The following is a 14,102-nucleotide window of genomic DNA, read 5'->3' as shown; positions in this document are numbered from 1 at the left end:
CGGTCTTGAGATGAAAAGGTTATCCTTATTTGCTTGGGTGACCACAATATCATCACAGGTGACCTTACAAGGGAAAGAAGACAAAAAAGTCAGAATCAGAGGTAGAAATGTGACAATAAAATCAGAGGAATGAGTCAGGAGCCAAGGGATGCAGGCAGCCTCTGGAAGCTACAAGAGGCAAGAGAATTGATTATGTTCCTACAGGTTCCAGAAGATCTGCTGACCCATTTTAGATCTGTTATTTACAAATGGATTTATATTGTTTTAAGCCACTAAATTTGTCATGATTTATTATAGTTACATTAAGAAACAAATGCACTGTTTAACATCATATTCTTTAGGGCTCATTTCGCAGCCCTCTTCTCTTTTTGGCTTCACAGTCTCCCCTCATGATTGCATCAAGTATCATAACTATAAATACTATTTATGTGCAATTGAATTTTTTCTAGTTCTGGTCTTTCTTGAGTCTAACTTTATGTATCTTTCTAGTTTATGCTATTTTATGTCTTTATTTATTTATTTATTTTTTATTTTTTATTTTTGGTGGTACTGGGGTTCCTAGAAACCCTCTACCTCTGGGCTACACTCCCAGACCTATTTTTCATATTATTTTTAATTTGGAAACAGGGTCTCTTAAGCCAGCGAGGCTGACTTCAAACCTGTGCGATCCTCCTGTCTCTGCTTCCCAAGCACAAGGATTACAAGCGTGTGCCACCACGCCCGGCTATGCCTTACCTTTGATGCCTAATATAGAAGTTAAATTAAACATGATAGCTGGTGTGGTGGCACATTCCTGTAACCCCAGTATTTAGGAGGTTGAGACAGGAGGATCTCATGTTTTATTAACAGCCTCCATGACATAACCAGACTCTTAGCAAACTAATGATACTTTGTTTAAAGAGTTAAAAATTAGCCAGGCATGATTTCTATGCTTCTAATCCCAGCATTCGGGAGGCCGAGACCAGAGGATTGTGATTCACTGACAGCCTCAGCTACTTAGCGAGGCCTTCACAACTCAGTGAGACCCTGTTTCCAAAAATAAAAAACTAAAAATTAGGGCTGCGGGTGTAGGTTAGAGGTAGAATCCCCTGGATCCCATCCCTAGTACCTCAAAAAGCAAAAAGTAAAAAGTAAAAACAAAAGATCCAGGGATGTATCTTGGAGGTAAAATCTTTCTAAGTTCTATAAAATAAAATAATAAAGAAATAAATAAAACATTAAAAATATTTTCCTCACCCACTTTTCATTAACTCAGGAAAGCTATCTTCTCATTGCTAAAGTCAAGGGTTTAAGAGTGATCCATGCTAATTTTACTTTTTCTATTACCCAATATCTAAGTAAAAGAGCAAGTTTCTACAATGTCATTTTCAAAATGCAACCCATTTTTTTTATTTATCGGGGCTAAGCCTTAATTATCTCCTAACTGATCTTCCCCGGTAGCCTTTTACTGGTCTGTCTCCAATGTTTGCCCCACTGTGATCTATCCCCTATGTAGTATCCTAAGTAGCATTTTGCTGTTTTATTGTTATGGAACCAAACCAGGTGTCCATCAACAGATGAATGAATTACCAAACTATAGTATAAACACACAATGGAATTTTACTCTGCTATAAGAAGTAAAAGTATATCATGTGCAAGAAAATGGATGGAACTAAAGAATATTTTGCTAAGACCGTTTAGCCAATCTCAGAATGCAAACCATTGTATGTTTTCTCTCATATTTGGAAGCTAGAAAAATATTGGATAATAAAAGGGACTTCAAATAAAGGAGGAGAAACTCCATAGAAGTAATGGAGAAAGGTTAAGGGAGGGAGTTCAGGGAGGAGACTTGAAGGCAACAGTTCAAATAACACTATGCACATACACAGACCTATCAATACTAATCTCAATGACATGTATAGAGAAGGGTGATATAGAAGGAAACACAGCAGTGCATATATATTCCTAGCACTCCAAAACCTCATTATGATGTATAAGTATAATGCACCAATAAAAGTATATTTAAAACTGTTATGTTGCAACTAGACCAAAATTATTCAATAGCTTTTTATCATGCTAAAACGAAACTTCATACCTTTACTTCGGTATATCTGGGTCTCTTTTTTACTTTCTATTTTAATATCACTTTGTTTTGTACCACACCATAGACATTAGTCTTCTTTATGTTTCTGGACCTTGTGTTTGAATCCTACTTAGGGTCTTTGTATCAATCTTTATTTGTTGAAATGTCATCTTCATTTTCTAAAGATGTAACTTATTCTATTATGTATTTTTTATATTCAATGCTTTTTTTTTCTTACATGTGAGAATTTACAATCTTGGATTAGGGTCACTAGCCATATGACAGCTACTCCTCTTCATCGGTAACATGAGTAGATCTCAGCAGAAAACATAACTAGCTGCTTCTCTGATTTTTACGCAAGTTTTTATTTTATTCTGTTATTGAAAATATTCAAATTTTCACAATGATGCTAAAATTTTTGTATCGAGAAATCGACATTCCCCATCTTCTCTGATATGAGCTCTATTTATCCACATGGAGTACAATCCCATATGTAACTCTTTTTCTAGGGCATAGAAGACAAATATTGTATTCCTAATCCACACCAGTCATATTCTAACATACACCCCCTGTTCCTTTTCTTTCAGATCAATATCTATTTTATTTGTATTCTGATTTATTATCTATTGCAATTTCTCTCTGTCACAATAAATGCAAGCTCCAGGAAGCACAAGCATTGTTCTTCCTCTTTATGTAGTATTTTATGTGCCTAACACAACGATAATTCATTACATTTGTCAATCACTAAGCCAAGCATGGGTAGGAGGGATGGAGAGGGAATGGGTTAGAATCAGGTAAGGGGTAATTGAGTGATATGTGCATGTATGTCTCCACAAGTCTTTTAGCCGATTAAGATGTAATGACTACAATGCACCAATAAAAAATTAAAAAATTCATAATTAATATGCATGTCTATTCATTAATAATTAGTCTTCCCCCAAATCAAAATTATATCCTAATTCTGTAGCTGGAAGAGGATAAGAAAGTTGCCTTGTCTTTAGGTACCTGACCAAAATTATGTGGAAAATTATTTTACATTCTTCCTCAGTAATCTCGACGGCGGCTCCGGGGGCGGCAGCGGCAGTGGCACCCCGTGCTCCGTCGGGTCCCCAGCGCCAGGCCACCCGGCCATCAGCAGCATGCAGGGTAAACTCAAAGCACTGAAGGTGGATTTTGCAAATCCACCTGTCAAATCTACAGCAAGGTTTACTCTGAATCCCAATACTACAGGAGTCCAAAAACCACACATAGAGAGGCTGGGAACACAGAGCATTGAGTCGACAGGAAAGCTGAAGATACCTCCTGAGCAGCACTGGGATTTCACTGCCGAGGACTTGAAGGACCTTGAAGAAATCGGACGAGGGGCTTATGGTTCCATCAACAAGATGGTCCACAAACCCAGTGGGCAGATAATGGCAGTTAAAAGAATACAGTCAATGGCTGGGCGTGGTGGCGCACACTTGTAATCCTAGCGCTTGGGAGGAAGAGACAGGAGGATCTCGCAGGTTCGAAGCCAGCCGCGCTGGCTTAAGAGACTCTGTTTCCAAATAAAAAGTATAAAATAGGTCTGGGAGTGTAGCCCCGAAGTAGAAGAGCTTCCAGGAACCCCAGTACCACCAAAAAGAAAGAAAGAAAGAAAAAGAAAGAAAGAAAGAAAGAAAGAAAGGGAAAGAAAGAGAAAAAAAGAAAAGAATACGGTCAACAGTGGATGAAAAAGAACAAAAGCAGCTTTGTATGGATCTGGATGAAGTAATGCGGAGTAGTGATTGCCCGTACATTGTTCAGTTTTATGGTGCACTCTTCAGAGAGGGTGACTGTTGGATCTGTATGGAACTCATGTCTACCTCGTTTGATAAGTTTTACAAATATGTATATAGTATATTAGATGATGTTATTCCAGAAGAAATTTTAGGCAAAATCACTTTAGCAACTGTGAAAGCACTAAACCACTTAAAAGAAAACTTGAAAATTATTCACAGAGATATCAAACCTTCCAACATTCTTCTGGACAGAAGTGGAAATATAAAACTCTGTGACTTTGGTATCAGTGAACAGCTGTGGACTCCATTGCCAAGACAGGAGATACTGGGTGCAGGCCATACATGGTACCTGAAAGAATAGACCCAAGCACATCCCGGCAGGGCTATGACGTCTGCTCTGATGTCTGGAGTTTGGGGATCACTTTGTATGAGTTGGCCGCGGGCCAGTTTCCTTAGCCAAAGTGGAAAAGTGTATTTGATCAACTGACCCAAGTGGTGAAGGGAGCCCCTCCACTGCTGAGGAGCTCTGAGGAAAGGGAGTTCTCCCAAGCTTCTCCAGCTTTGTTAACTTGCGCCTTAAGAAGGACCAATCCAAAAGGCCAAAGTATAAAGAACTTCTAAAACATCCCTTTATCTTGATGTATGAAGAGCTCACCGTCGAGGTTGCATGCTATGTTTGTAAAATCCTGGATCAAATGCCAGCTTCTCCCAGCTCTCCCATGTATGTCGACTGATATCACTGTTACATCAGACTCTAGAAAAAAGGGCTGAGAGGAAGCAAGATGTAAAGAATATTCATCCCATATCACAGTGTTTTTATTGCTCACCCAGACACCATGGGCCATAAGATTGGTGTTCGTTTCCATCATGTCTGTACACTCTGTCACCCGGAACGTGCGTCCCCGTAACACCTGATCGATCACAGTGTTAGTGCTGGTCAGAGAGACCTCCTTCGGCTCTTTTGTGATGAACATATTCATGTCATTTGGAAGTCAGTACGATCAAGTTGTTGACTGTGATAAGATCACATCTTAAATTCATTTCTAGACTCAAAACCTGGAGACAGATGCAGCTACTGGCATGGTGTTTTGTCAGACTCCATCTGCTGGAAGGATGCCGTGATGGATGTACTAGGCCTGAACACAGAGGCGTGGATGTGAGTGAGATCGTGAGACACATTGCCTTCTGGAGCTGGAGGACAAAGGAGGAATTTACTTTCTTCACCAAGTGCAATAGGCTTACTGATTTGGTGTTCTGTTGCTTCACAGTCACAGTCGATGTTTGGGGATTGACGTGCACAGCCAGATTTCCTGCTTGAGATAGCATGTTCAATTAGAGTGAATTTATCTTTACCAAAAATCATGTTGCGTTGAAGAGGTGAACATTCACCTGTTGAGTCAGGACGGAATGTGTTCTTTTCTCCTTCACCAGTTCTTCTGCTCCTCATCGGGAAGACTCAGGAGTCTGCCACTTGTCAGAGAAGTTACTGATCCCAAGAAGTTTTCTTTCTCAGAATTCGGTGTGCTGCCAACTGGAAGTTCCACCTGCCACAAACCACCAGGACTGAAAGAAAAAAAAAACTACAGAGGGCAAAGTTTATAGATGTTTTTAATCCTAGTCTCTTATCCGGAACAGCTCACAGCAGCCCTCGTTTCCCCGAGGCCCCAGGCCTGAAGTTTAGCCGTGGCAACTCAAGAGCAGGGAGAAGTAGCTGGTAGCAATGTGCCTTGATTGACTAGATAAAGATTTCACGTAGACAGCAAAAGACCAAACCTCAGTTGTTGGCTTCTTGCCATCTCTGGTCCCTGTCTCAGTTTCCAAACCACTTCCCTTCCCCTGTGGTCTGTTGCCACCTTGTGACTTTTGCTTAATCCAATATTTCTCCTTTTTTCTATATTAAAAACCTTCGTATATTAAAAACCAGGGTTGTTCCTCATCAAGGATGTTAGCCCCAAATCTCTCAGATTCCCTAATGATTAAAAGGCTGAGGAGAGTGGGGCCCAGCTGTCGCGATGGGTGGTGAGGAGGTGGCTTTTCTATTCTAGAGCCACATCTGCCCAGCAGGGTATCAGAGTCTTTCTGATAAGCTCGCCACCTGCTAGAATGTCTAGTTGGTCATCTTTTTTATTTTTTTTTTTTTGTTTGGAATTAGAATTCTACAAATGAAAGAAAGAAAGAAAGAAAGAAAGAAAGAAAGAAAGAAAGAAAGAAAGAAAGAAAGGAGGGAGGGAGGGAGGGAGGGAGGGAGGGAGGGAGGGAGGAAGGAAGGAAGGAAGGAAGGAAGGAAGGAAGGAAGGAAGGAAGGAAGGAAGGAAGGAAGGAAGGAAGGAAGGAGACAAAATGAAAAGCCCAGGACAGTTAGAGGAGGTCGCCTGGCTCTTCTCTGGCACTGGTTGTCTTTGTTCATCACCAGGCATGCTCCTGCCCGCCAGGCTTGCTCCCACCTCCTGGCCCTGAACCCGGGGCTTCCTCAGCAGCCGAGCAGCCCTGAGTGATCCAGGTACGCTGGAGCATAGAACAGCGGGGGCCGAGATGCAGGTGATGCTGTCACTTGACCAAATTGTGGCAGGTGGAAGGAAGACAGTGCCATGCCTTCCTTCAGCACTCCAAGCCATTGTCCTCCCTGCTCCCGGGGACTCCCAGGAATTTGTTTCTGTGCCCTCAGCTTCCCTCCCGGTTCAGCATAGGGTCACTCTGCCATTATACAAGTGAAGATCAAAGCAATTCTGACTGTCCAGGAGCTAATCTGACCATTTTATTGTGTGGTCAGATTAAATTAAATTAAAAAGGCAATTTTAATGTATTAATCATAGATTATTATAAACTATAAACATAAGGGCAAGGAGTTTATTACAATGTATCTTTATTTGAACAAAAGGGTGTGTAGTGTTCACAAACTGTGAAAATAGTGTAAAAACTCTACATTGTGAGCTCTGGTTATTTTTCTCTTGTACCATATAAAATGTATAAAAATTATCAAAAAACTAATGTGCAGGGATAGTGCCTTATTTATCTGTAAAAATGGAGCTTAGTATCGTAACTGCTTCTTGGAGCTTTGGAATATTTTATCTTGTATTTTTGTTTGAATTCCTCCTCTATTTAAGATATGTACATGGAATTGAAGTGTTTATGTAATAGCTCTATCCTTTGCCTGCAGGTCAGTTGTAATAAATCTAGGATGTGATGGAAAAAAAATCATATATAATTCCTAAAGAAGCTTCATGAATAAAATGGAAAATAATATTTTTATTGGGGGACAGTGGGAGTTAATAAAAACTGTAAGGTATAGAGAAGAATGCCAATTTTATGGTCTGTTTGATACAAAACTGAGATTGAGTATCCAACATCAGTTTATGTTGATCCACTTGGCAAAGTGGGCACTTAAATTGCTGGTTTGTTGGTAAATCTGGGGAAGTCAGATATGCAGGTAATGCCAGTATTGTGAGGACAAGGAAACAGACAAAAGAGAACAGAAGAGCCACCCACATGGCATATTGAAAGACACATCGTTTTGTGCCAAAATGCACTGATGTGCCACTGAGTTTTAAAACTATATATGATTCTGATTTCTTCTCTTGCTTTCAATTTTTTGAATGGACAGAATAATGCTTCTTTTTTTTAGTGCCATTGCTCTAATATTCAAGTGCTATTGTGTAGTGTGATAACTTCTATTTCAATATCTAAGATGTTTGAATAGATGAAGTTAATTGTTTATTCTTATTAATTTTCTGCCTCTGCAGGATGCTTCTGTGCTTCTCTTGTAAATGACTGACTTGTATAATTACATGCATGTCTAAGTGCTGCTTTTTGAGAGATGACATCAATGAATTTAAAGATTTTATTTTAGATTGTCTTTCAGAATTATTTCAGATGTCTTCCTAAGTATAATTAGCTCTGCTTACACTGAACAAAACTGGGCCAAATTTATGCTAAGCATTATGACACTATTTTTCTCTGACAATATATACTGATATAAAACAATTTTATGTCTAGCATCTAGTGTTCCATCATAAATATTCTTATTTGGAGAGTTAATGCCTATCTATCCATTCACACACCCATCTATTTATTCACTCCAAAATTTAGATAACTTCTTATGTATCAGATACTGAGATTTGCCATGATGATGTCAATTATGTATAAAATATGGTCTCATCTTTGGAGAGATCACAGGTGTTAGAGATGCAAAATACACAAATGAATAACTTGAAAATAATGTGGTATTTTATAGACACAGTACTTTAGATGGTTTTTTCATTTTTAATGATTTTAAACCTTTATTAGAAATCACAATTGAGATTTCTTTGATGCTAAATGTCAAATTAACATCTGCAACACTGAGACATGTTAGACAGTTAACATAAAATATATTTGCTTTATGTATATCAAAGTGGGTATTAGCATTTGAGAACAAAAATATAACTTTATTATCCTGCTTATTACTCTTATAAGGGTTCATAAGATATGCTCTACACTAAGGCCATTATAATGAGGGAGGAAAAAAAAGATTAGTCTAAAAAGAGAAAGAGATGGAAGAAATTTGATAGTAAAATGTATATTAAAAAGAAAATACAACTGAATATAGATGAACTTTATCAGTAACAAGAAAATGATAGCTTCCCAGCTTAATTTACTTTGGCAAACACTGTGTGTATGCAGTGGGAATATAATCTAAACACCTTATTAGAATATGTATCTCTTTGCTGCAGCTTGCTTTATCATACCAATAGATATATAATGCTTCCAGGAATAATATGTGATTAAATGTGTTTTGTTAGCTGTTACCAAGAAAACCGAAGGGAGAAATACATTTTCCAAAGTACTTGGAATATAATTTCTTTTTAAAATAATAATGCTTGTAAGAAGAACCACACTGATAATTTACATTACTAATTTTCTATCTGCATAGTGTGTGATGGAAGTAAATTAAATGGTTTCTATAGCAAATATAAGCTAAGTAAATAAACCTTCAGTCAAATTACCTTTTTTGCTTAATGTCATAGTGGAAAGTAGTTAATAAGATACATATGCAAATTGAGAAATCGTGTAATTAGTATTCTTACTCAATTGATAATGCAGTTAAAATTAAATTATGATCTTAATATTATTTAAAATTGAACAATATGTTTAAATATTCTCATCATTTTTAGAAAAATGCAGCCTAAGAAAATAATTCAAGGATAAATTTTTCTTTTATACAAAATTACTAGATGTTAGACTTCCGAATGCTTTAGAAGTGCAATACTATTTAACATAAATATTCATGTGAATTGTACTACAGTTAGATTTTTATTAACTTGCTGAAATCGAGGCAGCTTTTAAGATTATCATATTGTATTTCTTTCATTATTTCTTTGCCATCCGTCCCACCCTGTTGAGAGTGATTGGATGTATATTGATCTCTCCTTACTTTTACACTTAGGTAGAACCACTTCGCTAAGGAACACATTCTTTAATTCTTCTTTGTGACAATTAGTTTACATGCATTTTAAATTTGAATAAGCATCTGCCTTCCACAAATGCACTTACTTTTTCAGTGACTAGAGGGAAAAAAAGAAATATTTTGATGAGACTTTTTTTCTGGTATGTATAGATAACTGCCCGGAAATATATGTTTTTCTGTTGATTTATAATTAACATCATAGAAGTTTAAATTTCATTTGTTGAAAAAATTACATAGTAACAATAATTTAATTTTGTAAGTTGACTAGTTGAAGCAGAGTTTTTTATGTTAGAGTTCACAACTTTGGAAAATACAGTAAAGTTATTTTGACTTGTATATGTTTTGTAGATATATAATTATTTATGTTTTACTTCAAATACTTATTATATAAAAGTAGGACTACCTATTTAAACTATGTAAATTAGTTATAAACAGTTTAATATGTCCAAATATTTGTACCATAGTATTCTAAAATAAAAAATTTTGGATGCTCATAATAATTTCTATATTTTAAGTTTTTAGTTAAAAAGTTTTATAAACTCAAAATAATTTCATTTATATCAAAACTATGGGATATGTGCACAATTGAATTTTACTCAGTCATAAAGAAAAACACAATTGTTTCATTTATAAGGAAATGGATAATACTGGAGGACATTATACTAAGTGAGATTAGTCAGGCACAAAAAGTAAGAAATTGGATGTTCTCCCTAATATGCGAAAGGTAGGGAGAAAATGGGTCATAGAAGGATATCTAGACGAAGAAGGAGATTCTATAGATCAGCAAATAAGGCAACCTAACTGAGGGGATGGGAGGAGAAAATAGGGAAAATCTCTAATGCACATAATGTACTTTAACAAACATATTACTATCAATCACTAAGTCAAACATGAGAAGGTGGAAAGGGGAAGAAATGGAGTGAGACCTGGGTAAGGTTAATTGGGTTATGTGAGCATGTATGTCTCCATCATCTTGTATCCCATTAAGATGTGTGAATACAATACACCAATAAAAAATAAAAAGATGCTTATTGATTTTTCTTTACAAAATGTCATCTGTGGATATTCTTTTACTGAAAACAAACTGCCTTAAAATCATGTACATCTTAGAGATTTGTTTTTAGAAATGTTACTTTTTGTTGTTGGTGGTGTTTTTTTTGTTTGTTTGTTTGGTTTTTTTTTTTTTTTTTTTTTTTTTTTTGGTGGTACTGGGGTTCCTGGAAGCCCTTCTACCTCCGGGCTATACTTCCAGACCTATTTTTATATTTTCAAGCAGGGTCTCTTAAGCCAGCACGGCTAGCTTCCAACCTGCTCAATTCTCCTGTCTCCGCCTCCCAAGCACGGGTTTTATAAGCGTGCGCCACCATGGCTATTTATAAGCGTGTGCCACAATACCCGGCTAGAAATGTTACTTTTAATAACACTATCTTTAAAAATTAGCTTTTATTGTTGACTCCTTAGGAAAATGCTGTAGTAAACATTTTGGATTTTTTTTTTCTGTATAAAACCACCCACCTCCAAATCTGAGGCTCCAAACAATCACTTTATTTTTCCTCATAAAATTTTGGGTCAGAAGTTTAGAGAAAAAATGGCTGGACAAACTTGTGTGTCATAAGCTGAGTGCCTTTTCCATGATGTTCTCCTTATACCCAGGCTTTAGTGATTGTGTCTGCAAGGCTGAGTACCTCTCCTTTTCAAAGTTCTTTCTATGTCTTTTGACATTCATTATCTATTACATAATACATCGGTATCCAGAATAACAGTACAGAAGTTGCCAGTCCTCTTAAATTGACAGTGTGTCCTTTTCCCTTCATTGTTGAACAATGCAGTTACTTGTCCAAATTCAAAAGTGGATACAACTTTTCTCCTTGAGCACAGTGGAAAAGAATCTGCAGCTGTCTCTAATCTACCTCAAATGAAAATCGCAAAAGACCTTTATTGTAAGTGATAAAACTTGGCAGATATTCTATTGAACAAAATAAAGTGAAATGTGTGTGTTATAAAATCTACTTATAAGAATGCATCATGTTCCAGGATTAGGGATAACTTTATTATCCTGGAAAGTCACAGTTATTTGTGAATTTATATTTAATTTACTTCTCTGTAACTAGAAGTGCCATTGGAAAGATTGATATCATGGGTATTTATCAGTGAATGTACTCAAGTCCATATGATATTATTTGGGTAACTTACATGTGCTTACAATTAGCCACACAGATGAGAAAGTATAGAATATTTTGACAATTGCAAAATTATTAAAATGTGTCACTCTTGGTGGCTCAAATCATGATAATATAGATTTTTTTTTTTTCTTTGGTGTTACTGGGGTTCCTGGAAGCCCTTCTTCCTCCGGGCTACACTCCCAGACCTATTTTATATTTTTGAAACAGGGTCTCTTACGCCAGCGCGGCTGGCTTCGAACCTGCGCGATCCTCCTGTCTCTGCCTCCCAAGCGCGGGGATTACAAGCGTGCCTCACCACGCCCGGCTGATAATATAGATTTTAAAGCTCAAAAGAAACATATAATCTATATAGTCAAACATGACTGATGCCCAGTATTTTTACAAAATTTAAGCATAGATTTTAAAGTATAGTATTTTCTTCACTGACTTACATACCAAATATAGCAAATACATTTTTATTTTTGTTTTATTATTATTATTATTATTATTATTATTATTATTATTATTATTTATTTCAGTGGTACTGGGGTTCCCAGAAACACTTCTACCTCCAGGCTACACTCTCAGACACCTATTTTTTATGTTTTTATTTAGAAACAGGGTCTCTTAAGCCAGCGAGGCTGGCTTTGAACCTGCATGATCCTCCTGTCTCTGCCTCCCAAGCACGGGGATTACAAGCATGTGCCACCATACCCTTTTTTTTTTTTTAACTATATTTTTATTTGTGCATTGTAGTCAAACATCTTAATGGAATACAAGACTTGTGAGGAAATACAAGCACATCTCACCCAATTAGCCTTTATCCAAGCCCCATACCATTCCCTCCCCTCATTTAATCCCATGCTTGATTTAGTGATTGACTTAGATATATTTGTTTAAGTACATCAGGTGCTTTAAAGAGATTCCATCTTAACCTCTCCCATTACCTCTGATAGGTCACCTTAATTGCTCCTCCATAGGGCCCTTTCTTCAACTAGATCTCCTTTCGCCCGTTTCTTCCTAGTTTTTGCATATTGGGGAAAGCACCTGATTTTTTATTTTCTGTGATATTTCCCTATGGATGCTGCATTGCAGGCTCTGATCCCACTCTTGAAGGCCCAGGCACCAGCCTTACCTCACGGCAGACACCAATTCTGGCCTCAGAGGCCCCAGCACCGGCCTAGCCTTATGCAAATCTCCTATCCTGGCCTCACGGGTCTCAGTACCGGCCCAGCTACATGGCAGGCTCCAATCCCATTCCTTGGAGGCTCCAACACTGGCTTTGCCTCATGACAGGCCCCAGCACCAGCCTCGCAGGCTCCAGCACCAACCTCGCCGCCCAGCAGGATTCAATCCTGGCCTCCTTGGCCCCGGCTCTAGCCTCACCGCAGGGCAGTCTCCTATTCCAGTCTCACTGGCCCCTGCACTGGCCTTGACTCCCAGAAGGCTCCTATCCTAATCTCAGAGGCCCCAGCACCGGCCTCCCTGTGCTGCAGGCTCTCGTCTCTGTCACTGTGAGCAGGTCGTCTACAAATGTCCCCTTTTTTCTTCTTCTTCTTCTTTTTTTTTTTAATATGAGAAAGCAGTACATGTCTTTTGCAAAAGCTGGGAGCCTAAATACCTAGTGACAATAAATTTTGTCTCCCCTCCAAAGGCAGAAGTCTACAGCTTCACTACAGAGAGCAGGCTCTGCTGCTCCTCGTGCACCCTGGCCTCCTGTACTGCTCAGAGGAGCACGGTGGCATGAGGGCTGATGTCTCCCAGAACACACAGCATGGTGGTCCAATACGGCTATGCGGGGCTCCCTCTGATACACCTCAAACACTTTTAACATTTAGCATATTGTCCAGAATTCACGAGCATGTGGGGCAGGAGCAGTCTACTTTTGGGGAGATTTCCTCAAAAGTTCAAGGTGTGACGGGGTCCTGCCCGTCAGTAGCGGGGCTGATCAGGAAGGTAGGAAGGTTGAGTGCCGACGGCTCGAACACACACACACACACACACCACACACACACACACACACACACACACACACACACACACACCACACACACACACACACACACACACACACACACACAAGCAAACAAAGGTGGATTAAACTGGATCTGTCTGTCCCTCCAAACACTGGACACCACAGCCACCATTGCCAACACAATCACCATCTCAGTTCTCTCCTGAACACCTTTCTCACACAGCATGTTTTCCAGAATTCCCGAGCACGTGGGGGAGTAGCAGTCTACCTTTGGGCAGATTTCTTCAAAAGTTTAAGGTGGATTGGATTGGATCTCTGTCTCACACAAATACTGGCCACTGCTGCTGCTGCCACTGCCATCTCGATTCCCTTTTGAGCACCTTTTTCACACAGCATATTGTCCAGAATTCCCGAGCATGCGCAGCAGTAACAGCCTACCCTTGGGGCAATTTTTTAAACTTTCAAGGTGGATTGGATCAGATCTCTGCCTCTCCCAAATACTGTTTGCCACCACCCCTGCCATTGTCACCATGCTGGAGCCAGCTAGCAAAAGTATGGGTTCTGAAGAGAGGCATGAGGATGAAGAATTTAACTCTAAGAATTTGATTCTCAGAATATTTAATTTATTTCAACGTGGGGGTGGGGGCGCCAGCCTACTATCTCTACTGGCTGATCCTTGCTCCTGGGTCTATATCTCTAC

General features: G+C 38.5%; 1 pseudogene across 1 annotated transcript; it reads left to right on the top strand.

Moving 5' to 3' along the window:
- Window positions 1–3,447: 3,447 nt before the first annotated feature.
- Window positions 3,448–4,556, top strand: LOC308262916 (dual specificity mitogen-activated protein kinase kinase 4-like; annotated as a pseudogene). The gene is made up of 2 exons: window positions 3,448–3,508; window positions 3,768–4,556. The product of its transcript is annotated as a dual specificity mitogen-activated protein kinase kinase 4-like (transcript).
- The last annotated feature ends 9,546 nt before the right edge of the window (window positions 4,557–14,102 follow it).

Source organism: Muscardinus avellanarius (genome assembly GCF_963383645.1).
Source record: "Muscardinus avellanarius genome assembly, chromosome: 5".
Lineage (NCBI taxonomy): Eukaryota > Metazoa > Chordata > Mammalia > Rodentia > Gliridae > Muscardinus > Muscardinus avellanarius.
The sequence above is the reverse complement of the archived record's forward strand: the minus strand, read 5'-3'. Positions and strand labels throughout refer to the sequence as shown.